This window comes from Salmo trutta, chromosome 40, assembly GCF_901001165.1.
Source record: "Salmo trutta chromosome 40, fSalTru1.1, whole genome shotgun sequence".
Lineage (NCBI taxonomy): Eukaryota > Metazoa > Chordata > Actinopteri > Salmoniformes > Salmonidae > Salmo > Salmo trutta.
In genome coordinates, this window is record NC_042996.1 from 4,606,288 (window position 1) to 4,631,634 (window position 25,347).

The window sequence follows — 25,347 nt, forward strand, 5'->3', positions numbered from 1 at the left end:
CATACCTCTCCTGTCTCCCTCTCCTCTTGTTTTCCAGATCGAAATGTTAGAGCACAAATATGGTGGCCACCTCATCCCGCCGCGCTGCCACCAAGATCCAGACCGCCTTCCGCCGTACCAGCTCAGCAAGAACTTCGAGAAGATCCGCAACTCCCTGCTGGAGAGTCGCTGCCGCGGCGCATCTCCATGCGAAAGGTGCGCGTGCAGAACGCTGAGGCTTCTCCGCCGAGCGGGCTGGCCGAAGGCTGCAGCCTGGGGGTATCCCCTGGTGCGTTCGCCATCACTGCCACCACAGTGGGCGGCACCCTGACCGACCTGGAGGACTCATTCACAGAGCAGGTGCATCGCTGGCAAAGTCCATCGACGACGCACTCAGCAACTGGAGCCTGAAGACCATGTGCTCCCTCCAGGAAGGAGGGGCCTACCAGTTCAGTGCCAAGTCCTCAGTGCGGCCGGGGGAGGAGGGAAGTGGGAGGAGGAGGGTTGGACCAGGCTTTTCTCCAGAGCATGTCAGGTGGGGAGATACAGGCGACCTGCCCCGCAGCGCCAGCAAGCTGCTGATGGCCTTCCGCGGACGTGACCGTTCAGATCGACAATCAGAACTTCCGCATGTCCTCCTCTGTCATGGAGTCATCGGCCTCTGTCTCCATGGGCAACTGCGTCCAGCAGCAGCGGGGGGCGCAGCCACCACCCCACCATGCCCACCGCTCCCCCGCCCTCACCCCTAAAACAACACTCCCCTCCTCCCCTGAAGAGGTCCCCGCCGAACCCACAGACCCTCCTGTCCCTCCCACGAGCCCCCTCCGCCCCCGGAACCAGTGGTAGAAGGAAGGGGCAGGACGCCGACTTCCCTGCGCCCCCCGCCCAGTGAAGAGGAGCTAGAGGAGGAGGAGGGCCAGCACCCCCCTTGACCCCCCTGGACAAACTAGCCAACCCCCGACCCCGGAGTGGGTTGTCCAGCCCGTCAGCCACCTCAACCCCAGGATGGTGCACCCTCCCCATCCACCGAGGCACTGGAGGCCAAGCGGAGCAGCTCGGAGACGGCTGAAAACAGTTCCGAGCAGATAAGCAGCAGCAACAGCACTTCTACGGAGGCACGCTCGGCATCGGCGGCTTCATCTAAGGAGGCCTTGCAGGCCATGATCCTCAGCCTGCCTCGCTACCACTGCGAAACCCGGCCAGCTGCAAGTCGCCACACTCTCCACCGACGTCATGCGCAAGCGCCTCTACCGCATCGGCCTCAACCTTTTCAATGTGTGAGTACCCAACCATTCCCTCCTCACCCAGATGGGTTAGTGAAAGAAGTCGTGGACATTAGGTGATGATGCTATTGCTAACATCTAGCACGTGATCGGCGAATGGGAGTGAACTGACAAAAATTCGTCCATGGACAAACAATGCTCTTACATGACACACACACATAAGGGTGGGGGTTTACAATCATGGATCTCACCATGAGACAGCACTTCATTAAAGGAGGCTTAAAAATATGAGAAAAGAAAGACCTCATCAGTTCTCCCAATTAAAAAGGGAAGTATCTTCTGTAAGTTTCTCAATGATTTTCACTGCTCTCAGCTTGCATCTCTCTTTTCTCTGCCTCTCTCTCTTTCTGACTCTCTTCTGACTACATATCATCATTCTCTATCATTCACACTAAACATATTTCTCTATTTACACCATCTCTCTCTCCGCCCTTTTCCTCCCCCTCTCTCCCTCCCTGCAGCTGTGGTTACCGCCTCTGTTCTGCAGAGCGCCTGTCACCTTCTGTTTGTCTTTGCGCCCAAAAATAGCTTTCTCTTTTATCTGCGGCTGGCTCCTCTCCCCTTATATGGTCCATATCCACAGAAAGCCGAGATAAGCCTGGGAGGGGAAGAAGAAACTGTATGCCATGATCCCCAGATTAGAATACACAGATGTAGTCATTAAAGGACGTCTCTATATTGTCCTCTAATAGTTGTTTTAGCACGGAGCATCTGTGAACCTCCCAGAACGAGAGGGCGATGAGAGTGTGAGGAGAAGATGGTGGGGAGAGAGGGATAAGGAGATTGGGAGAGAGCTGCAGAAACAGCCTCCACGTAAAAGCTCACACATGCTACAGGCATCATCCCAGCAGACACACACACACACACACACACACACACACACACACACACACCACACACACACACAACACACACACACACACACACACACACACACACAAATATAAACACACACAAACACAATATACACACACACTTACACAATTATATACACACCCACGAATACACTGCTGCATTCGGAAAGTATTCAGACCCCTTTTTTCCACATTTTGTTATGTTACAACCTTATTCAAAAATGTATTTAATTAATTTTGTTCCTCATCAATCTACACACAATACCCCATAATGACAGAGCGAAATAGTTTTTTTTGACATTCAGACCCTTTGCTATGAGACTCGAAATTGAGCTCAGTTGCATCCTGTTTTTTTTTTTTGTAGAGCTCCGATTGTTTGTAGAGCTCCGAGACAGGATTGTGTCGAGGCACAGATCTGGGGAAGGGTACCAAAACATTTCTGTAGCCTTGAAGGTCCCCAAGAACACAGTGGCCTCCATCATTCTTAAATGGAAGAAGTTTTGGAACCACCTGCCTGTCCAAACTGAGCAATCAGGGGAGAAGGGCCTTGGTCAGGGAGGTGGCCAAGAACCTGATGGTCACTCTGACAGAGCTTAGAGATCCTCTGTGGAGATGGGAGAACCTTCCAGAAGGACAACCATCTTTGCAGCACTCCACCATCAGGCCTTTATGGTAGAGTGGCCAGACAAAAGCCACTCCTCAGTAAAAGGCACATGACAGCCCGCTTGGAGTTTGCCAAAAGGCACCTAAAGGACTCTCAGACCATGAGAAACAAGATTCTCTGGTCTGATGAAACCAAGATTAAAACTCTTTTGGCCTGAATGCCAGTGTCACGTCTGGAGGAAACCTGGCACGGAGGAAACCTGGCACCATCCCTATGGTGAAGCATGGTGGTGGCAGCATCATGCTGTGGGGATGTTTTTCAGCGGCAGGGACAGGGAGACTAGTCAGGATTGAAGCAAAGATGAAAGGAGCAAAGTACAGAGAAATCCTTGATGACCTGCTCCTGACTGCTCAGGACCTCAGACTGGGGAGAAGGTTCACCTTCCAACAGGACAACAACCCTAAGCACACAGCCAAGACAATGCAGGAGTGGCTTTGGGACAAGTCTCTGAATGTCCTTGAGTGACCCAGCCAGATCCTGGACTTGATCCCAATCGAACATCTCTGGAGAGACCTGAAAATAGCTCTGCAGCGACGCTCCCCATCCAACCTGACAGACCTTGAGAGGATCTGCAGAGAAGAATGGGAGAAACTCCCCAAATACAGGTGTCAAATCAAATCAAATGTTATTAGTCAAATGCGCCGAATACAACAGGTGTAGACCTTACAGTGAAATGCTTAATTACCTAACCACCCTAACCACCAATGCCGTTTAAAATAGTATGGATAGAATAAGAAATAACAGTATCAAGTAATTAAGAGCAGCAGTAAAATAACAATAGCGACAATAGCAATAACAATATTTCTTTTTTTTTATCTTAGCAAAATTGCAAAAAAAACTGTTTTCGCTTTGTCATTATGGGGTATTGTGTGTAGATTGATGAGGAAGAAAAACAATTGAATACATTTTAGAATAAGGTAACGTAACAAAATGTGGAATAAGTCAAGGGGTCTGAATACTTCCCAAATGCACTGTACCCACACACACCCACACCCACACAAATACACACACCCACCACACCACAATTCCACACACAATTCCACACACAATACACACACATGTGCAAATATACATACACACACACACACACTAAGTGCGGGTGTCTTTGTAAAAAACCCACGTGAGATCAGAAGGCTTTAATGGGGCTCTCCGGACAGACTAAAAGAGCTGGACCAGCACTTTCTCTGCTGTTTGAGGAGGAAGGAACAGGATGAAGAGGTGTCTAGGGCTCATCTCATTTACACTGTATCTCCCAGAGAGAGGACAAAGAACGAGAGAGTGAATGAGAGAGGGCGAAAGAACGAAGAGAGAATGAGAGGGGGAGATAGAACGAGAGAGCGAATGAGAGAGGGAGAAAGAACGAGAGAGCGAATGAGAGAGGGAGAAAGAACGATAGAGAGCGAATGAGAGAGGGAGAAAGAACGAGAGAGAGCGAATGAGAGAGGGAGAAAGAACGAGAGAGCGAATGAGAGAGGGAGAAAAGAACGAGAGAGGCGAATGAGAGAGGGAGAAGAACGAGAGAGAGAATGAGGGGGGAGAAAGAAGGAGAGAGAATGAGAGATTACAGAATGTGGGATAGAATGAAAATAGTGAAATTAAAATGTGAACTAATGATAGAATGAGAATGGACAGAGGGAAAGAATGGAACAGAATGAAACAGAATGAAGGAGTGGATAAAAAGAGAGGGGGAGAAAGAGGCACATTTTCAAATAATCTTTCGTAGATTCACATCCTTTCGCCTCTCCTTCTCAAAACGCATAGGAAAGAACTAATGAGATAAATCCAGAGAGAAAGAGAGAGAGAGCGAGAGAGATAGAGAGAGAAGAGAGATAGAGAGAGAACAGTATTTGCAAGGTTATTCTGTGTTTACTCATCTGAAACTATTCCCAGCACCTTGTTTATAATTCATGTTATTTATATGAAAATTCTGATGGATGTTTAAAGCGATTTCAGTTCCATAGATCATATGACAATCCTATATTCCCCCAACTGATGTCTTTTGAAAGTATACATATAACACATAGATTATCCTAAGCATATATTTAAAGCACATTAATTCATGAAATATATGCATGCACCCAATTATGCTAATCTAACATACATTTTGTGATTTCTCATAAAATAGCTTTTTCTGTATTTTGCACCTCCTACCGTTATTAGATAATACGGAATACAATTAGATGACAGAAGATAAGCATGCTTAGCAACTGTGACCAAACATCTTCCTTTTGAATCAGTGTTCAAATCCTCCTTCACGAATAATTCAGTCATATGCTGACGAGATCTCTGGTATCAAAGTGTTAACACAAATCGAGTGTGAATTATCATGCATTTAATTGATGATAATATTGAAGTTCTTGCAGGATATTTCCATATAACACCATCTCTGCATTGCCCATCTACATGAGACTCAAGTCATTAGCAAGTTTGAGATTCCCAGTAACTACTGGTGTTATAGGATAGTGTGCAGAATAATTCAGGATCTGGGCAGAGGTAAAAGGACCCCCTCCTGTTATATGCTTTTAATTCAGCAGCACTGAACACTTCCCACTGCATTCAACTCAGCAACCATGCCTACTCCTCAACTCAGCCTCATGCAGCAGAAGAGACATTTTCCATTTAAATTCTGCTGCTTTTACCTTTTGACTGCTCTGTTCGTTTTAGAATTCAAATCCCGTTCTGCCATTCACTCTGCCTAGTGAAAAGTGACTAAGTCAAGCCCAGATAAGGACTCCCAAGACAAGCGTCAGACAGATGCATGATGGGTACACGGCAGGGGGTGGCTGGAGGGGGGGAGCAGTGGGGGGGGAGCAAACAGCACACCTGGAAATATCTCTGAAAGGAGAAGACTCCTTGACACGAAATTAACCTCCTACCATGGGAGTATCCTCAAGGGCCCGGGCCACCCCTCTTTGAAGATAATGGTTCGGGCTATTCTCCATCTGTAGATATTAAGAGTGAAAAAGGCCACTGACTGCCTAGATGGAACCAATCAGTCGGAGTACAAAGGCGTGGATCCTAAGAATAATGGCAACCGTCCAGGCCCGAATTCCTCATTAGCAATTCCGTTGCAAGTGGAGGATGTAATTAAAAGTTCTAGGCCACTGAGGGAATTCAGGCCATGGGAAATGTCCTGAAAAGTTTTGAGAACATTGGGTTGAAGCAGCATATTTCCCCCCTCCCTCACTCGCTAGTGCGATTCTTTCCCACATCCAAAATATCAGAAGTATCCAACATACTGGATGTTCCTAACTCCTAACTCGTAATGAATGTTCGTTGGGCTGAAAGTAATGGTGCAGTGTGGTGGAATGAGTGGCAGACGAGGGGTCCTAGGAGCTGAGTGCTGAGTTATAGGGGACTCCAGGTGCATATGCCTGCTCAAAAATGTCCTATCATCACAGTGTCTGACAGAGCTCAGCTAACTGTAACGGTCGTCGTAATGAGTGGACCAAAATGCAGCGGGGTATATTGATCATCTTCTTATTTATTGAAGGAGAAAACACTTAACAAAAACAAACGATGAAAACAGTCCCGTAAGGTGCACGACTATACAGGAAACACCCACCCACAAACACAAGTGAAAACACACACAACTAAATATGGCCTCTAATCAGAGATAACAACAACCAGCTGCCTCTAATTGGAGGTCATTGACAAAACTAACATAGAAATAGACATGCTAGATAAACACATAGAAATAGATCATCTAGAACATAAACCAAAAAACCCCTGCCACGCCCTGACCAAACTACAATAACAAATAACCCCTTTTACTGGTCAGAACGGGACAGTACCCCCCCCCAAAGGTGCAGACCCCGAATGCACCTAAACACAAAAACCCCCACAAAAATAAAGGGAGGGAAGGGAGGGTGGCCACCGTCAAGGACGGCTCCCGTGCTACACCCCCCCTCCCCAATCCTCCAACCACGGAGGTGGCTCTGGCTCCGGCCTTAGTCCCCATTCTAACCTGCCCACCCCTCTGAAGGCTCAGGGCTGTAGACCACTGCTGAAGGCTCTGGGCTGAGGTGCGTCGCTGAAGACCTCGGGCTGATGTGCGTCGCTGGAGACCTCGGTCTGAGGTGCGTCGCTAGAGACCTCGGGCTGAGGTGCGTCGCTGGAGACGTCGGGCTGAGGTGCGTCGCTGGAGACCTCGGGCTGAGGTGCGTCGCTGGAGACCTCGGGCTGAGGAGCGTCGCTGGAGACTCAGGGCTGAGGTGCGTCGCTGGAGACCTCGGGCTGAGGAGCGTCGCTGGAGACTCAGGGCTGAGGAGCATCGCTGGAGACTCAGGGCTGAGGAGCGTCGCTGCAGGCGCCGGACTGTGGGCCATCTCTGCAGGCGCGGACTGTGGGCCGTCTCTGCAGGCGCCGGACTGTGGGCCATCTCTGCAGGCGCCGGACCGTGGGCCGTCTCTGCAGGCTCCGGACCGTGGGCCGTCTTTGCCGGTTCCGGACCGTGGGCCGTCTCTGTCGGTTCCGGACTGTGGGCCATCTCTGTCGGTCTCTGTCTCCGTCTCTGCAGGCTCCGGACCGTGGGCCGTCTCTGCAGGCTCCGGACCGTGGGCCGTCTCTCTCGGTTCCGGACTGTGGGCGTCGCCGGAAGCACTGGACGGGGAACTGTCGCCGGAAGCTCTGGACGGGGAACTGTCGCCGGAAGCTCTGGACGGGGACTGTGCACTGTAGGCCTGATGCGTGGGGCTGGCTTAGGAGGCGCCAGACTAGTAACCCGCACCACAGGGCTAGTGCGAGGAGCAGGAACAGGACGTACTGGGCTGGGCAGGTGCACTAGAGGCCTGATGCATGGGGCTGGCTTTGGACGCGCCAGACTACTGACACGCACCACAGGGCTAGTGCGAGGAGCAGGACCAGGACTTATTGGGCTGGGTAGGCGCACTAGAGACCTGATGCATGGGGCTGGCTTTGGAGGCGCCAGACTATTGACATGCACCACAGGGCTAGTGCGAGGAGCAGGAACAGGACGTACTGGGCTGGGCAGGCGCACTAGAGACCTGGTGCATGGGGTTGGCTTTGGAGGCACCAGACTAGTAACACGCACCTCAGGGCTAGTGCGAGGAGCAGGAACAGGACGTTCTGGACTGGGCTGATGCACTGGAGGAAGAGTACAAGGAGCAGGAACAGGATACACTGGGCCATGAACCCTCACCGGCGGTCTGATGCTTGCAACTTGCATCACCGGTCCTGACTCAATGCTGGCTCTAGCATGACACCTGTGAGGAGCTTTCACCAAGCGCACCGGGCTGTGTACGCGTATTGGCGATACCGTGCGTATCTCCGCATAACATGGTGCTTGCTTGATCCGTCGCTCCCCATAGTAAACACAGGTGCCCCTTCGTGCCCTTTCCGCCAGTACCTCTCTCCGGAATCTTGCGTCAAGCTCCTCGCTTGATTCCTTGACTGGCTCCCTTTTTCTCCACGGCTCTCTCCTGTATGCCCGGGAAGTTAGGTCAGGGCTCCACCCTGACTCAACTAAACTCCCCGTAAGCCCCCCGAAAAGTTTTTTGGGGGGCTGCCTCCTCTCCTCCTGAAATGGAGGATATAATGCCTCATACCTCCGTCATTCCCTCTTAGCTTCCTCCAGCTCCTCCTTCGGTCGCCGGTACTCCCCAGCCTGCCTCCAGGGTCCCTTTCCATCTAATATTTCCTCCCATGTCCACGACTCCAAGTAGCTCTCCTGCTGCTCCTTCCTCCGCTGCTTGGTCCTTCTTTGGTGGGTGGTTCTGTAACAGTCATCGTAATGAGTGGACCAAAATGCAGCGGGTATATTGATCATCTTCTTATTTATTGAAAGAAAAAACACTTAAACAAAAACAAACGACGAAAACAGTCCCGTAAGGTGCACAGACTATACAGGAAACACCCACCCACAAACACAAGTGAAAACACACACAACTAACAACCAAAAACCCCGAAACACACAAACCAAACACCCCCTGCCACGCCCTGACCAAACTACAATAACAAATAACCCCTTTTACTGGTCAGGACGTGACACTAACACTCTCTCAAAAAAGTATTTCTAAAAATGAACTTTCAATAAATTCCCTAGTTTTCCCGAAAGCATGGTTGGAGGATCCCGGAATCAGGAAGGAATAAGCAGGAAATTCAGAATCCTCCAACCAGGATTTCTGGAAAACCAGGGAATTTAATCTTAGTTATCAAATCAAGTGAAATCTAATTGTATTAGTCACATGCGCCGAATACAACAGGTAGACCTTACAGTGAAATGCTTACTTACGAGCCCCTAACCAACAGTTCAGTTTCTAAAAAATACGGATAAGTTATGTCATTGACAGAAGGCGCATCCCTTTTTATTTTGTCCTTATCTCACTCTCCCCTCAAATACAGAGTTATGGTTTGTTGAGGTAATTCAGCTAACCTGGCTAGTAGTATCTCGTGTATTATGCTAAGGAAATCTAATTTGGCTAACCTGGCTAATATCCTGTCTGTATAGACTATCTTAGGAAGATCTAATATGGTTGATATCCTGTTTATGTATACCCTATGGTAGGACGAGCTAATATTGTTAATATCCTGTTTATGTATACACTATGGTAGGAAGAGCAAACCTGGCTAATATCCTGTCTGTGTAGACTATCTTAGGAGGAGATAATATGGTTAATATCCTGTTTATATATATACTATGGTAGGAAGAGCTAACCTGGCTAATATCCTGTTTATGTATACACTATGGTAGGAAGAGCTAATATGGTTAATATCCTGTTTATATATACACTATGGTAGGAAGAGCTAATATGGTTAATATCCTGTTTATATATACACTATGGTAGGAAGAGATAATATTGTTAATATCCTGTTTATGTATACACTATGGTAGGAGGAGATAATATGCTTAATATCCTGTTTATATATACACTATGATAGGAAGAGCTAACCTGGCTAATATCCTGTTTATATATACACTATGGTAGGAAGAGCAAACCTGGCTAATATCCTGTTTATATATATACTATGGTAGGAAGAGCTAATATGGTTAATATCCTGTTTATATATACACTATGGTAGGAAGAGCTAACCTGGCTAATATCCTGTTTATGTATACACTATGGTAGGAAGAGATAATATTGTTAATATCCTGTTTATGTATACACTATGGTAGGAAGAGCAAACCTGGCTAATATCCTGTCTGTGTAGACTATCTTAGGAGGAGATAATATGGTTAATATCCTGTTTATATATATACTATGCTAGGAAGAGCTAACCTGGCTAATATCCTGTTTATATGCACTAGCGAGCTGTGAATAGAAAGCAGTGGTCTCAGGAATAGATTTGGATTTCAGCGATTTCGTAACCTTTTCATTGTGCTATTGCCAACCGGCATTGGTAACAGAGCAAGTATGGGTTTGCATGTCTACATCTGCCAGCCTCCTACTGCATTTGTCATTTGTTTGTCATGAAAGGCAGCGAATAATCCACACATATGGTAAATAGCTAAAAAAAAGTGCTCTTTTATACCGATTGTGTTTTTGAAAAGCAGCCATTGTGGCACTTCAAGATTTTTCTCTTTGACTTTGAGGAAAGTTTTCTGGCAGTGACAAATCCAAACCTCATAATATCCACACTCCTCCACCCCCCAACCCTTTCCACTGATGATCACTCAACTTGAAAAATAAAAACCGGATGGCATGCTGACAGGGAGAGAGGGGGATAGAGGGAGAGAGAGAGAGAGGGAAGGAAAGGGTAGAAAATAATAGAAAAAATCAGGTTTATTAGTTCCAGCAGTTTCATATCCTCCCTCTAATTCCTGAGCTGTGCACCTCTTGCATCCTAAGCAGGCCTTGGTGTGCTCTGGGCTAAGACAGCCTCCCCCTGCTCCCTGCACCCCTCCCTCTCCTCCCTCTCCCGCCTCTTTCTGCCTCCCCCATCTAAAAGGGGAGACATTTGAACATTTGGCGTAGTGAGCAGTTTATGGGTGAGGAAGGAGGAGTGGAGAGGAGAGTTTAAAGGGGAGTTGGGGTGGGTGAGTTGAGTCCCATAACAGATAATTAAGAGAGATGGTGAAGGGAGCCTGTCTCTTATCCCCTTAATGCAGCGCGGCGGCTAAGGCCAGGTGGAGGGAGAGGGCTGTGTCTGGGTCTGTGTCACAGCAGGTGGTCTGCACTACCCCGCACAGAGAACTAAAGAGAGAGTGGAGAGAGGCAGGTGAGGTAATAAGTGCTGTGTGTGTGTGCATGTGTGTGCGTGTGCGTGTGTGTGCGTGTGTGTGTGTGTGTGTGCGTGTGTCTGTGTGTGTGTGCGTGTGTCTGTGTGTGTGTGTGTGTGTGTGTGTGTGTGTGTGTGTGTGTGTGTGTGTGTGCGTGTGTCTATGTGTGCGTGTGTGTGTGTGTGTGTGTGTCTATGTGTGCGCTTGTCTCTCAGCACATGGTCTGCACTACTAGCCATAAAGGAGGTAGGGTTGGAGAGAGCGGATAGGGATTTGAGGTGGATAAGGACTGATAGAGTTTTCACCTGAAGTGAGGATAGAATATGATAGCTGACCTTCTGTTGATAAGTACAGATGGACAATAGCATGATAAACGGAGATAAACAGAGAGAGAGGGAGAGGTGGAGAGAGGGGGGAGAGAGAGAGAGAGAGAGAGAGAGAGAGAGAGAGAGAGAGAGAGGGAGAGAGGGAGGCGGAGAGAAAGAGAAAGGACACATCAAGGACATTAATACTACTGGGGCACTGTGTTACATCATCGTATAGGTTAACTATAGGTTTCCTGCTGAGAGAAAGCAGATTTCTCTAAGGAACCAATCTAAGATTCTCTCTGTCATATGTCCATAATGTTGTCTCTGTTGTCCTAATGGATTCTCTCTGTCATATGTCCATAATGTTGTCTCTGTTGTCCTAATGGATTCTCTCTGTCATATGTCCATAATGTTGTCTCTGTTGTCCTAATAGATTCTCTCTGTCATATGTCCATAATGTTGTCTCTGTTGTCCTAATGGATTCTCTCTGTCATATGTCCATAATGTGGTGGGGCTGTCCGCATGGGTAGACTCTTCTCTCTCACGCTCGGAAATTGACATGTCTCAGTGGCTAATGAATAAAAGATGCGAGAAAAGTTGTGTGTGTGTGTGTGTGTGTGTGTGAGGAGCTACAGCTGTCAGGTGCTATGTCATGACTAATTGACACAGTAGATCAGAACCTGTCCAACTCACAAGAGGGGCAACCTGGGGCCGGGAACACAGAGAGAGCTCTCCAATAACTTACCCTATACCTGTGTGTGTGTGTGTGTGTGTGTGTGTGTGTGTGTGTGTGTGTGTGTGTGTGTGTGTGTGTGTGTGTGTGTGTGTGTGTGTGTGTGTGGTTTGTGTGGTGGTGAATATGTGTCTGTCCGGAACAAATGGAAGGACATCTCAGGTCAGAAACCAGCTAACACTCGGGGCCGTTCACCTGACCAGCGCTATCCGACCATCGACCATAGAGAGAGCTGGCCGTTAATCTGTGTTAGGACCATAAACCTCTCACTTTTACAGAGAGGGGAATGAGAAGGAAGGATGGAGGGAGGGGAATGATATTGACATGGGTGAATATCGATGCTAACCAGGGTTTTGATGCAGAAAGTGTGTATATTTCTATGTAAAATCCAATCTGTCTGTCTGTGTCTGTCAGTGTGTGAAAAAGGCACCATTTGGTTAAGCTGAGACTAGTCGTCCCAGTAGAATGCTTTTCTACCTCTCCCTTCTGTCCTCATACAGAGCCTCTCTGTTAGTCTGCAGGGAGCGGGGAGTTGTCCTTTCAGCACCACAGCTGGGGCCTGTCTGGGCTGCAGAGCTCTCTCTCTCTGTCTCTATCTCTCTCTCTCTCTCTCTCTCTCTCTCTCTCGCTTTCTCTCTTTGATTCTCTCTCTCTCTCTGTCTCTCTCTCTCTCCCTGACTAAACCCATTAGACATGGCTGTGTTATGTAACTGTTGTGCTGTGTGTGTGTGTGTGTGTTAATACAGAAAGTGTGTATATTATTGTGTATGTATATATACTGTATGTGTGAAGAACATTCTAGTATTTTATAAAAGAGGACTGTATGTGTGTGTGCATGTGTGTGTGTGTGTGCGTGTATGTGTGTGTGTTTGCATGCACGTGTGTGTGTGTGTACCTTGTTGTGTTGTGTGTGTGTGTGAACTGTGCTATACTAAGGATGGGATAGATTGTAGGGTGCAGCAGCGGTATTGTCCTCTCCACACACATACAAACAAACAAACACACACACACACACACACACACACACACACACACACACACACACACACACACACACACACACACACACACACCACCACCATAACTCTGTCATTGTCACGTCCTGACCATAGTAAGTTGTTATTTTCTATGGTAGAGTAGGTCAGGGCGTGACAGGGGGGTTTTCTAGTTTAGTTTTTCTATGTTGTTATGTTCTAGTTTTGTATTTCTATGTTGGGTTGTTCTCGTTTTTGTATTTCTATGTTGGGCTTTGTTTGAGATGATCTCCAATTAGAGGTAGCTGGTCATCGTTGTCTCTAATTGGAGGTCATATTTAAGTTGGTGTTTGTCCCACCTGGGTTTGTGGGAGATTAATTTTGAGTAGTGTATGTTTCACCTCTGTGTCACGGTTTGTTGATTTTTTTGTCATTCAGTTTATTTATGTATTGCATAGTTTCACAGTATAAATAAAATGTGGAACGACACACATGCTGCACTTTGGTCCGCTCCTCTCTATGACAACCGTGACAGTCATCTACATATTACCATCTTTTATAACATAAACACACACACTTCATAGGAGCCCTCACGCTGTGCGTTCAAGAGCACCATTGTAATTCAGGAGAGCATCTTCTACAGTTTAACAGTGTTCGTCAAGCTGTTTAATCACAGTTAATGAACGTTATGACTCAAAGGGAAATTAATTTTGATGAGTGTCTGCCTATGTGTTTTATAATTGTAATGGTCGCCACCATAACTTAACACCGCTAGCCTTCACACCAGACTGTCATTAACACACTCCCATTAACACCATGTATCATCACTAGTCTCCACACCAGACTGTCATTACCACACTCCCATTAACACCATGTATCACCGCTAGCCTCCACACCAGACTGTCATTACCACACTCCCATTAACACCATGTATCATCACTAGACTCCACACCAGACTGTCATTACCACACTCCCATTAACACCATGTATCATCACTAGTCTCCATACCAGACTGTCATTACCACACTCCCATTAACACCATGTATCATCACTAGTCTCCATACCAGACTGTCATTACCACCATGTATCATCACTAGTCTCCACACCAGACTGTCATTACCACCATGTATCATCACTAGTCTCCACACCAGACTGTCATTAACACCATGTATCACTACTAGCCTCCACACCAGACTGTCATTAACACCATGTATCATCACTAGCCTCCATACCAGACTGTCATTACCACACTCCCATTAACACCATGTATCATCACTAGTCTCCACACCAGACTGTCATTAACACCATGTATCACTACTAGCCTCCACACCAGACTGTCATTACCACACTCCCATTAACACCATGTATCATCACTAGTCTCCATACCAGACAGTCATTACCACACTCCCATTAACACCATGAATCATCACTAGCCTCCATACCAGACTGTCATTAACATTTACATTTACATTTACGTCATTTAGCAGACGCTCTTATCCAGAGCGACTTACAGTAGTGAATGCATACATTTCATACATTTTTTTTTCTTTTTTTTTCTGTGCTGGCCCCCCGTGGGAATCGAACCCACAACCCTGGTGTTGCAAACAACATGCTCTACCAACTGAGCTACAGGGAAGGCTAACACCATGTATCATCACTAGTCTCCACACCTGACTGTCATTAACACCATGTACCACCACTAGCCTTCACACCAGACTGTCATTAACACCATGTACCACCACTAGCCTTCACACCAGACTGTCATTAACACCATGTACCACCACTAGCCTTCACACCAGACTGTTATTACCACACTCCCATTAACACCATGCATCATCACTAGTCTCCACACCAGACTGTCATTAACACCATGTGTCACTACTAGCCTCCACACCAGACAGTCATTACCACACTCCCATTAACACCATGTATCACTACTAGCCTCCACACCGGACTGTCATTAACACCATGTGTCACTACTAGCCTCCACACCACACTCCCATTAACACCATGTATCATCACTAGTCTCCACACCAGACTGTCATTAACACCATGTATCACCACTAGCCTTCACACCAGACTGTTATTACCACACTCCCATTAACACCATGTATCATCACTAGTCTCCACACCAGACTGTCATTAACACCATGTGTCACTACTAGCCTCCACACCAGACAGTCATTACCACACTCCTATTAACACCATGTATTATAACTAGCCTCCACACCAGACTGTCATTAACACCATGTATCACTACTAGCCTCCACACCACACTCCCATTAACACCATGTATCATCACTAGTCTCCACACCAGACTGTCATTAACACCATGTATCATCACTAGCCTCCACACCAGACTGTCATTACCACACTCCCATTAACACCATGTATCATCGCTAGTCTCCACACCAGACTGTCATTACCACACTCCCATTAACACCATGTATCACCACTAGCCTTCACACCAGACTGTCATTACCACACTCCCATTAACACCATGTATTATCACTAGCCTCCACACCAGACTGTCATTAACACCATGTATCATCACTAGTCTCCACACCAGACTGTCATTAACACCATGTATCACCACTAGCCTCCACACCAGACTGTCATTACCACACTCCCATTAACACCATGTATCATCACTAGCCTCCACACCAGACTGTCATTAACACCATGTATCATCACTAGCCTCCACACCAGACTGTCATTAACACCATGTATCACCACTAGCCTCCACACCAGACTGTCATTAACACCATGTATCATCACTAGCCTCCACACCAGACTGTCATTACCACACTCCCATTAACACCATGTATCACCGCTAGCCTCCACACCAGACTGTCATTACCACCATGTATCATCACTAGTCTCCACACCAGACTGTCATTAACACCATGTATCACCACTAGCCTCCACACCAGACTGTCATTACCACCATGTATCATCACTAGTCTCCACACCAGACTGTCATTAACACCATGTATCACCACTAGCCTCCACACCAGACTGTCATTAACACCATGTATCATCACTAGCCTCCACACCAGACTGTCATTACCACACTCCCATTAACACCATGTATCATCACTAGCCTCCACACCAGACTGTCATTACCACACTCCCATTAACACCATGTATTATCACTAGCCTCCACACCAGACTGTCATTAACACCATGTTTCACCGCTAGCCTCCACACCAGACTGTCATTACCACACTCCCATTAACACCATGTTTTACCGCTAGCCTCCACACCAGACTCATTACCACACTCCCATTAACACCATGTTTTACCGCTAGCCTCCACACCAGACTCATTACCACACTCCCATTAACACCATGTTTTACCACTAGCCTCCACACCAGACTGTCATTACCACACTCCCATTAACACCATGTTTTACCGCTAGCCTCCACACCAGACTGTCATTAACACCATGTTTTACCGCTAGCCTCCACACCAGACTCATTACCACACTCCCATTAACACCATGTATCATCACTAGCCTCCACACCAGACTGTCATTAACACCATGTATCATCGCTAGCCTCCACACCAGACTCATTACCACACTCCCATTAACACCATGTATCATCACTAGCCTCCACACCAGACTGTCATTAACACCATGAATCATCACTAGCCTCCACACCAGACTGTCATTAACACCATGAATCATCACTAGCCTCCACACCAGACTGTCATTAACACCATGTATCATCACTAGCCTCCACACCAGACTGTCATTAACACCATGTATCACCACTAGCCTCCACACCAGACTGTCATTAACACCATGAATCACCACTATTCTCCACACCAGACTGTCATTAACACCATGTATCACCACTAGTCTCCACACCAGACTGTCATTAACACCATGTATCACCACTAGTCTCCACACCAGACTGTCATTAACACCATGAATCACCACTAGTCTCCACACCAGACTGTCATTAACACCATGTATCACCACTAGCCTCCACACCAGACTGTCATTAACACCATGTATCACCACTAGCCTCCACACCAGACTGTCATCACCAGACTGTTTTGATCTTCATAGTCTTGGTGATTTTGGAACTTGTTTAGCAAGCAGGGGTCTCACGTATAACAATCTCCTCCAGCCTCCTCCCTCACCCCTCTTCTCTCTCTTCCCCCCCTCCTCTCTTCTCTCTCTACCCCTCTCTGCCGGTCTCCACCCTCACCCCTCTTCTCTCTCTTCCCCCCTCCTCTCTCCTCTCTCTACCCTCTCTGCCAGCCTCCTCCCTCACCCCTCTTCTCTCTCTTCCCCCCTCCTCTCTCCTCTCTCTACCCCTCTCTGCCAGCCTCCTCCCTCACCCCTCTTCTCTCTCTTCCCCCCTCCTCTCTCCTCTCTCTACCCCTCTCTGCCAGTCTCCTCCCTCTCTCCTTTATATGTGAGGGCATGAAATGTGAAGGATTTGTGTACTGTATGATATTGACCCAAATAAAGGGGATTTTAATATCTAATTTCTCCTCCTCTTTCTTCTTCTCTGTCAGTAACCCTGATAAGGGTCTCCAGTTCCTGATCTCACGAGGTTTCATCCCGGACACGCCCATAGGTGTGGCTCACTTCCTGCTTCAGAGGAAGGGCCTGAGCAGGCAGATGATTGGAGAGTTCCTGGGAAACAGCAAGAAGCCCTTCAACAGAGACGTCCTAGAGTGAGTAACTGGTAGTCTTCTTCTTAATAATAGTACTGGACTGAAGAGCATTGCCTAGGTACAGTAGGCTCATTACGACCTCCCCCCCAAGATAAACCCTATTGGAGCAGTGGTTAGTGAGTGGAGACCTCCCCCCCAAGATAAATCCTATTGTAGAAGTGGTTAGTGAGTGGAGACCTCCCCCCCAAGATAAACCCTATTGGAGCAGTGGTTAGTGAGTGGAGACCTCTCCCCCAAGATAAACCCTATTGGAGCAGTGGTTAGTGAGTGGAGACCTCTCCCCCAAGATAAACCCTATTGGAGCAGTGGTTAGTGAGTGGAGACATCTGCCCCAAGATAAACCCTATTGGAGCAGTGGTTAGTGAGTGGAGACCTCCCCCCAAGACAAACCCTATTGGAGCAGTGGTTAGTGAGTGGAGACCTCTCCCCCAAGATAAACCCTATTGGAGCAGTGGTTAGTGAGTGGAGACCTCCCCCCAAGATAAACCCTATTGGAGCAGTGGTTAGTGAGTGGAGAAATAAAGGGAACACTTAAACAACACATCCTAGATCTGAATGAAAGAAATAATCTTATTAAATACTTTTTTCTTTACATAGTTGAATGTGCTGACAACAAAATCACACAAAAATAATCAATGGAAATCCAATTTATCAACCCATGGAGGTCTGGATTTGGAGTCACACTCAAAATTAAAGTGGAAAACCACACTACAGGCTGATCCAACTTTGATGTAATGTCCTTAAAACAAGTCAAAATTAGGCTCAGTAGTGTGTGTGGCCTCCATGTGCCTGTATGACCTCCCTACAACGACTGGGCATGCTCCTGATGAGGTGACGGATGGTCTCCTGAGGAATCTCCTCCCAGACCTGGACTAAAGCATCCGCCAACTCCTGGACAGTCTGTGGTGCAACGTGGCGTTGGTGGATGGAGCGAGACATGATGTTCCAGATGTGCTCAATTGGATTCAGGTCCTGGGAACGGGCGGGCCAGTCCATAGCATCAATGCCTTCCTCTTGCAGGAACTGCTGACACACTCCAGCCACATGAGGTCTAGCATTGTCTTGCATTAGGAGGAACCCAGGGTCAACCGCACCAGCATATGGTCTCACAAGGGGTCTGAGGATCTCATCTCGGTACCTAATGGCAGTCAGGCTACCTCTGGCGAGCACATGGAGGGCTGTGCGGCCCCCCAAAGAAATGCCACCCCACACCATGACTGACCCACCGCCAAACCGGTCATGCTGGAGGATGTTGCAGGCAGCAGAACATTCTCCACGGCGTCTCCAGACTCTGTCACGTCTGTCACATGCTCAGTGTGAACCTGCTTTCATCTGTGAAGAGCACAGGGCGCCAGTGGCGAATTTGCCAATCTTGGTGTTCTCTGGCAAATGCCAAACGTCCTGCACGGTGTTGGGCTGTAAGCACAACCCCCACCTGTGGACGTCGGGCCCTCATACCACCCTCATGGAGTCTGTTTCTGACCGTTTGAGCAGACACATGTACATTTGTGGCCTGCTGGAGGTCATTTTGCAGGGTTCTGGCAGTGCTCCTCCTGCTCCTCCTTGCACAAAGGCGGAGGTAGTGGTCCTGCTGCTGGGTTGTTGCCCTCCTACGGCCTCCTCCACGTCTCCTGATGTACTGGCCTGTCTCCTGGTAGCGCCTCCATGCTCTGTACACTACACTGACAGACACAGCAAACCTTCTTGCCACAGCTCGCATTGATGTGCCATCCTGGATGAGCTGCACTACCTGAGCCACTTGTGTGGGTTGTAGACTCCGTCTCATGCTACCACTAGAGTGAAAGCACCGCCAGCATTCAAAAGTGACCAAAACATCAGCCAGTAAGCATAGGAACTGAGAAGTGGTCTGTGGTCACCACCTGCAGAACCACTCCTTTATTGGGGGTGTCTTGCTTATTGCCTATAATTTCCACCTGTTGTCTATTCCATTTGCACAACAGCATGTGACATTTATTGTCAATCAGTGTTGCTTCCTAAGTGGACAGTTTGATTTCACAGAAGTGTGATTGACTTGGAGTTAAATTGTGTTGTTTAAGTGTTCTCTTTATTTTTTTATAATATCATATTTTTAGCTCAAAATCATTGTAATGTGGTTAACCTTAAAATCTTAGTGTCAATTATTAAAATCTAAAAGATTCAACCAGAGTGCCCATAGATCATGGGAAAAGGCTGTGCTTGGCCGTTGCACTTGAATCATTCCCACGGTGAATGGCTAGGTCCGCTATGCTACGAAACCACACACTATTACAGAGACTTTGATATTACCGGCCGCAATTTATACGGTGAAACAATGTGTGGGGAGGCAGGGGCCCAAAAACTCACATCAATACCTTTGACAGATAGCACTGTCAAACAAATAATTGATGCTATTGCTAGCAATCAAGAGCAAACTCTGACTGAACCACTCAAAAACTCCCCAGCTTATGCTCTTCAAATGGATTTTAGCTGTGAGGCCCCGACTTTTGTTCGCTATACATGTCGGGGGATGCTATTCACGAGTACATATTGTTCTGTCTCACGATTCCTGAGCATGAAACGGCACAGGGGATGTTCAGTGTGCTGCGTGGCTATTTTGAAGAAAAACTGATTCCATGGGATCTACTGGTGGGCTTTTGCACAGATGGGGCTCCATCTATTGTGGGACGGCGGGCAGGCCTCTGCACTCTAGTTAGGAATGTGTCTCCCTCTGCCATATGGACGTATTGTATGATACACTGAGAACAACTGGCAGCAAAAGAGCTGAGCACAGAACTAGGAGATATACTGCAGCAGTTCACTCCAATTGTAAGCTATACTTAACCAAAATATAAACGCAACATGCAACAATTTCGCAGATTTGACTGAGTTACAGTTTATATAAGGAAATCAGTCAATTGAAATAAATGAATTAGGCCCTAATCTATGGATTTCACATTACAAGACAGGGGATTTTTTTATTTCAGCTCATGAAACATGGGACCATCACTTTACATGGTAAGTTTATATTTTAGTTCAGTGTACATCAAACCACATCACCGGGCGCACACTTGTTTGCAAAACTATGTGGAGATATGGTTTCAGAGAATGACTATGTTCTATTTCACACCGAGGCTTGATGGTTATCGAGGGGGAGTGTTGGAAATATTTTTGCATTGAGAGAGGACTTGACTTTCTGTGTAATGAAAATATAAAAATGTGTCTTCTTGCCAATGTAACAGACATACAGTATTTAGAAACTGAACAAATGGAACAGAAGCATGCAGAGGAAATACAAAAACATTCTACACTAGAGTAACTGAATCAGTGGATTCAGTGGAAATAATTCTTATTGGAGAGAGAGTCTTTCAAAAGCCAACCATTCCCACTTCCCTCGGCTGTGCATGTTTCTAACAGAACACAGCATCAGTGTCCCCCACCAGTGATGATTGCTCATCTCCAATGCTTGGAAGAGCGCTTTGGGACCTACTTCCCAATCCGTTTGACTGTGATCCTGGCTCAGTTGACATGCCAGTAAGTGAAATCCAACAGCTGATGGAGCTGTAATGTGACTGAATGCTACAGACAACGCATTCACAGATCACTACGGAGGAGTTTAGGTTCCTGACTCAAAGGGAACACCCTGCCGTCTGCCTCTGGATTACAACTCAATGTACCCTTCGCCAGCTCATATCTGTGTGTAGCTGGATTCAGTGCTTTCGTCTGCATTCAAACCAGATATGGATTTGGGTTGGATGTGACAGCAGAGATGAGGTGCGCTCTGTCCTGACCCCTGACTTTGAGAAGCTCCGATGCAACATGCATTAAGCCACACCCATCTCATTAGTGGTGGTGAGATAAGAGACTAATTTGCAATTGACTGTCATAGCCCTACAATAAAAGTATGTGATGGTGAGTTGAGAAGACAATCAGAAATACTGTTGGAATGTTTTTCAATTGACTGCCAAAGCCCCAAATAAGAAAGTTAACATTGGCTGCTAATTACATGTATTGGTCGTGAGAGTTTTTAGATTTAAAAATGGGGTGTTACACTGTCCCTGTTTGCAGTTGACTACACTGGTATTGTAACAGTCATATTGAGAGAGGTTAGCACATAGACAGTTGACTACACTGGTATTGTAACAGTCACAGTGAGAGCGGTTAACACATTGACAGTTGACTACACTGGTATTGTAACAGTCACAGTTAGAGAGGTTAGCACATAGACAGTTGACTACACTGGTATTGTAACAGTCACAGTGAGAGAGGTTAGCACATAGACAGTTGACTACAATGGTATTGTAACAGTCACAGTGAGAGAGGTTAACACATAGACAGTTGACTACACTGGTATTGTAACAGTCATAGAGAGAGACGTTAACACATAGACAGTTTACTACACTGGTATTCTAACAGTCACAGTGAGAGAGGTTAACACATAGACAGTTGACTACACTGGTATTATAACAGTCATATTGAGAGAGGTTAGCACATAGACAGTTGACTACACTGGTATTATAACAGTCACAGTGAGAGAGGTTAACACATAGACAGTTGGCTACACTGGTATTGTAACAGTCATAGAGAGAGAGGTTAGCACATAGACAGTTGACTACACTGGTATTGTAACAGTCACAGTGAGAAAGGTTAGGTATTATAACAGTCACAGTGAGAGAGGTTAGCACATAGACAGTTGGCTACACTGGTATTATAACAGTGATAGTGAGAGAGGTTAACACATAGACAGTTGACTACACTGGTATTGTAACAGTCACAGTGAGAGAGGTTAACACATAGACAGTTGACTACACTGGTATTATAACAGTCACAGTGAGAGAGGTTAGCACATAGACAGTTTACTCCACTGGTATTGTAACAGTCACAGTGAGAGCTGTTAGCACATAGACAGTTGACTACACTGGTATTATAACAGTCACCGTGAGAGAGGTTAACACATAGACAGTTGACTACACTGGTATTGTAACAGTCACAGTGAGAGAGGTTAGCACATAGACAGTTGACTACACTGGTATCATAACAGTCATAGTGATAGAGGTTAACACATAGACAGTTGAGTACACTGGTATTATAACAGTCACAGTGAGAGAGGTTAACACATAGACAGTTGACTACACTGGTATTATAACAGTCACAGTGAGAGAGGTTAGCACATAGACAGTTGACTACACTGGTATTGTAACAGTCACAGTGAGAGAGGTTAGCACATAGACATTTTAATACACTGGTATTGTAACAGTCACAGTGAGAGAGGTTAACACATAGACAGTTGACTACACTGGTATTATAACAGTCACAGTGAGAGAGGTTAGCACATAGACAGTTGACTACACTGGCATTGTAACAGTCACAGTGAGAGAGGTTAGCACATAGACATTTTACTACACTGGTATTGTAACAGTCACAGTGAGAGAGGTTAACACATAGACAGTTGACTACACTGGTATTATAACAGTCACAGTGAGAGAGGTTAACACATAGACAGTTGACTACACTGGTATTGTAACAGTCACAGTGAGAGAGGTTAGCACATAGACATTTTACTACACTGGTATTGTAACAGTCATAGTGAGAGAGTTTAGCACATAGACAGTTGACTACACTGGTATTATAACAGTCACAGTGAGAGAGGTTTGCACATAGACAGTTGACTACACTGGTATTATAACAGTCACAGTGAGAGAGGTTAGCACATAGACAATTTACTCCACTGGTATTGTAACAGTCACAGTGAGAGCTGTTACCACATAGACAGTTGACTACACTGGTATTATAACATTCACCGTGAGAGAGGTTAACACATAGACAGTTGACTACACTGGTATTGTAACAGTCACAGTGAGAGAGGTTAGCACATAGACAGTTGACTACACTGATATTATAACAGTCACAGTGAGAGAGGTTAGCACATAGACAGTTGGCTACACTGGTATTGTAACAGTCACCGTGAAAGAGGTTAACACATAGACAGTTGACTACACTGGTATTGTAACAGTCACAGTGAGAGAGGTTAACACATAGACAGTTGACTACACTGGTATTATAACAGTCACAGTAAGAGAGGTTAGCACATAGACAGTTGACTACACTGGTATTGTAACAGTCACAGTGAGAGAGGTTAGCACATAGACAGTTGACTACACTGGTATTGTAACAGTAACAGTGAGAGAGGTTAGCACATAGACATTTTACTACACTGGTATTGCAACAGTCACAGTGAGAGAGAATAACACATAGACAGTTGACTACACTGGTATTATAACAGTCACAGTGAGAGAGGTTAACACATAGACAGTTGACTACACTGGTATTGTAACAGTCACAGTGAGAGAGGTTAGCAAATAGACATTTTACTACACTGGTATTGTAACAGTCATAGTGAGAGAGTTTAGCACATAGACAGTTGACTACACTGGTATTATAACAGTCACAGTGAGAGAGGTTAGCACATAGACAGTTGACTACACTGGTATTATAACAGTCACAGTGAGAGAGGTTAGCACATAGACAGTTTACTCCACTGGTATTGTAACAGTCACAGTGAGAGCTGTTAGCACATAGACAGTTGACTACACTGGTATTATAACAGTCACCGTGAGAGAGGTTAACACATAGACAGTTGACTACACTGGTATTGTAACAGTCTCAGTGAGAGAGCTTAGCACATTGACAGTTGACTACACTGGTATTATAACAGTCACAGTGAGAGAGTTTAGCACATAGACAGTTGACTACACTGGTATTGTAACAGTCACAGTGAGAGAGATTAACACATAGACAGTTGACTACACTGGTATTATAACAGTCACAGTGAGAGAGGTTAGCACATAGACAGTTGACTACACTGGTATTGTAACAGTCACAGTGAGAGCTGTTAGCACATAGACAGTTGACTACACTGGTATCATAGCAGTCACAGTGAGAGAGGTTAACACATAGACAGTTGACTACACTGGTATTATAACAGTCACAGTGAGAGAGGTTAGCACATAGACAGTTGACTACACTGGTATTATAACAGTCACAGTGAGAGAGGTTAGCACATAGACAGTTGACTACGCTGGTATTATAACAGTCACAGTGAGAGAGGTTAGCACATAGACATTTTACTACACTGGTATTGTAACAGTCACAGTGAGAGAGGTTAACACATAGACAGTTGACTACGCTGGTATTATAACAGTCACAGTGAGAGAGGTTAACACATAGACAGTTGACTACACTGGTATTATAACAGTCACAGTGAGAGAGGTTAGCACATAGACAGTTGGCTACACTGGTATTGTAACAGTCACCGTGAGAGAGGTTAACACATAGACAGTTGACTACACTGGTATTGTAACAGTCACAGTGAGAGAGTTTAACACATAGACAGTTGACTACACTGGTATTATCAAATCAAATCAAATCAAATTTATTTATATAGCCCTTCGTACATCAGCTGAAATCTCAAAGTGCTGTACAGAAACCCAGCCTAAAACCCCAAACAGCAAGCAATGCATGTGAAAGAAGCACGGTGGCTGGGAAAAACTCCCTAGGAAAAACTCCTGAGAAAGGCCAAAAACCTAGGAAGAAACCTAGAGAGGAACCAGGCTATGAGGGGTGGCCAGTCCTCTTCTGGCTGTGCCGGGTGGATATTATAACAGAACATGGTCAAGATGTTAAAATGTTCGTAAATGACCAG

The 25,347-nt window shown here is 46.2% G+C and overlaps 1 pseudogene; it reads left to right on the forward strand.

Moving 5' to 3' along the window:
- LOC115180579 (IQ motif and SEC7 domain-containing protein 3-like) overlaps positions 1-25,347 on the forward strand; it is a 121,047-nt pseudogene that overhangs the window by 12,973 nt on the left and 82,727 nt on the right.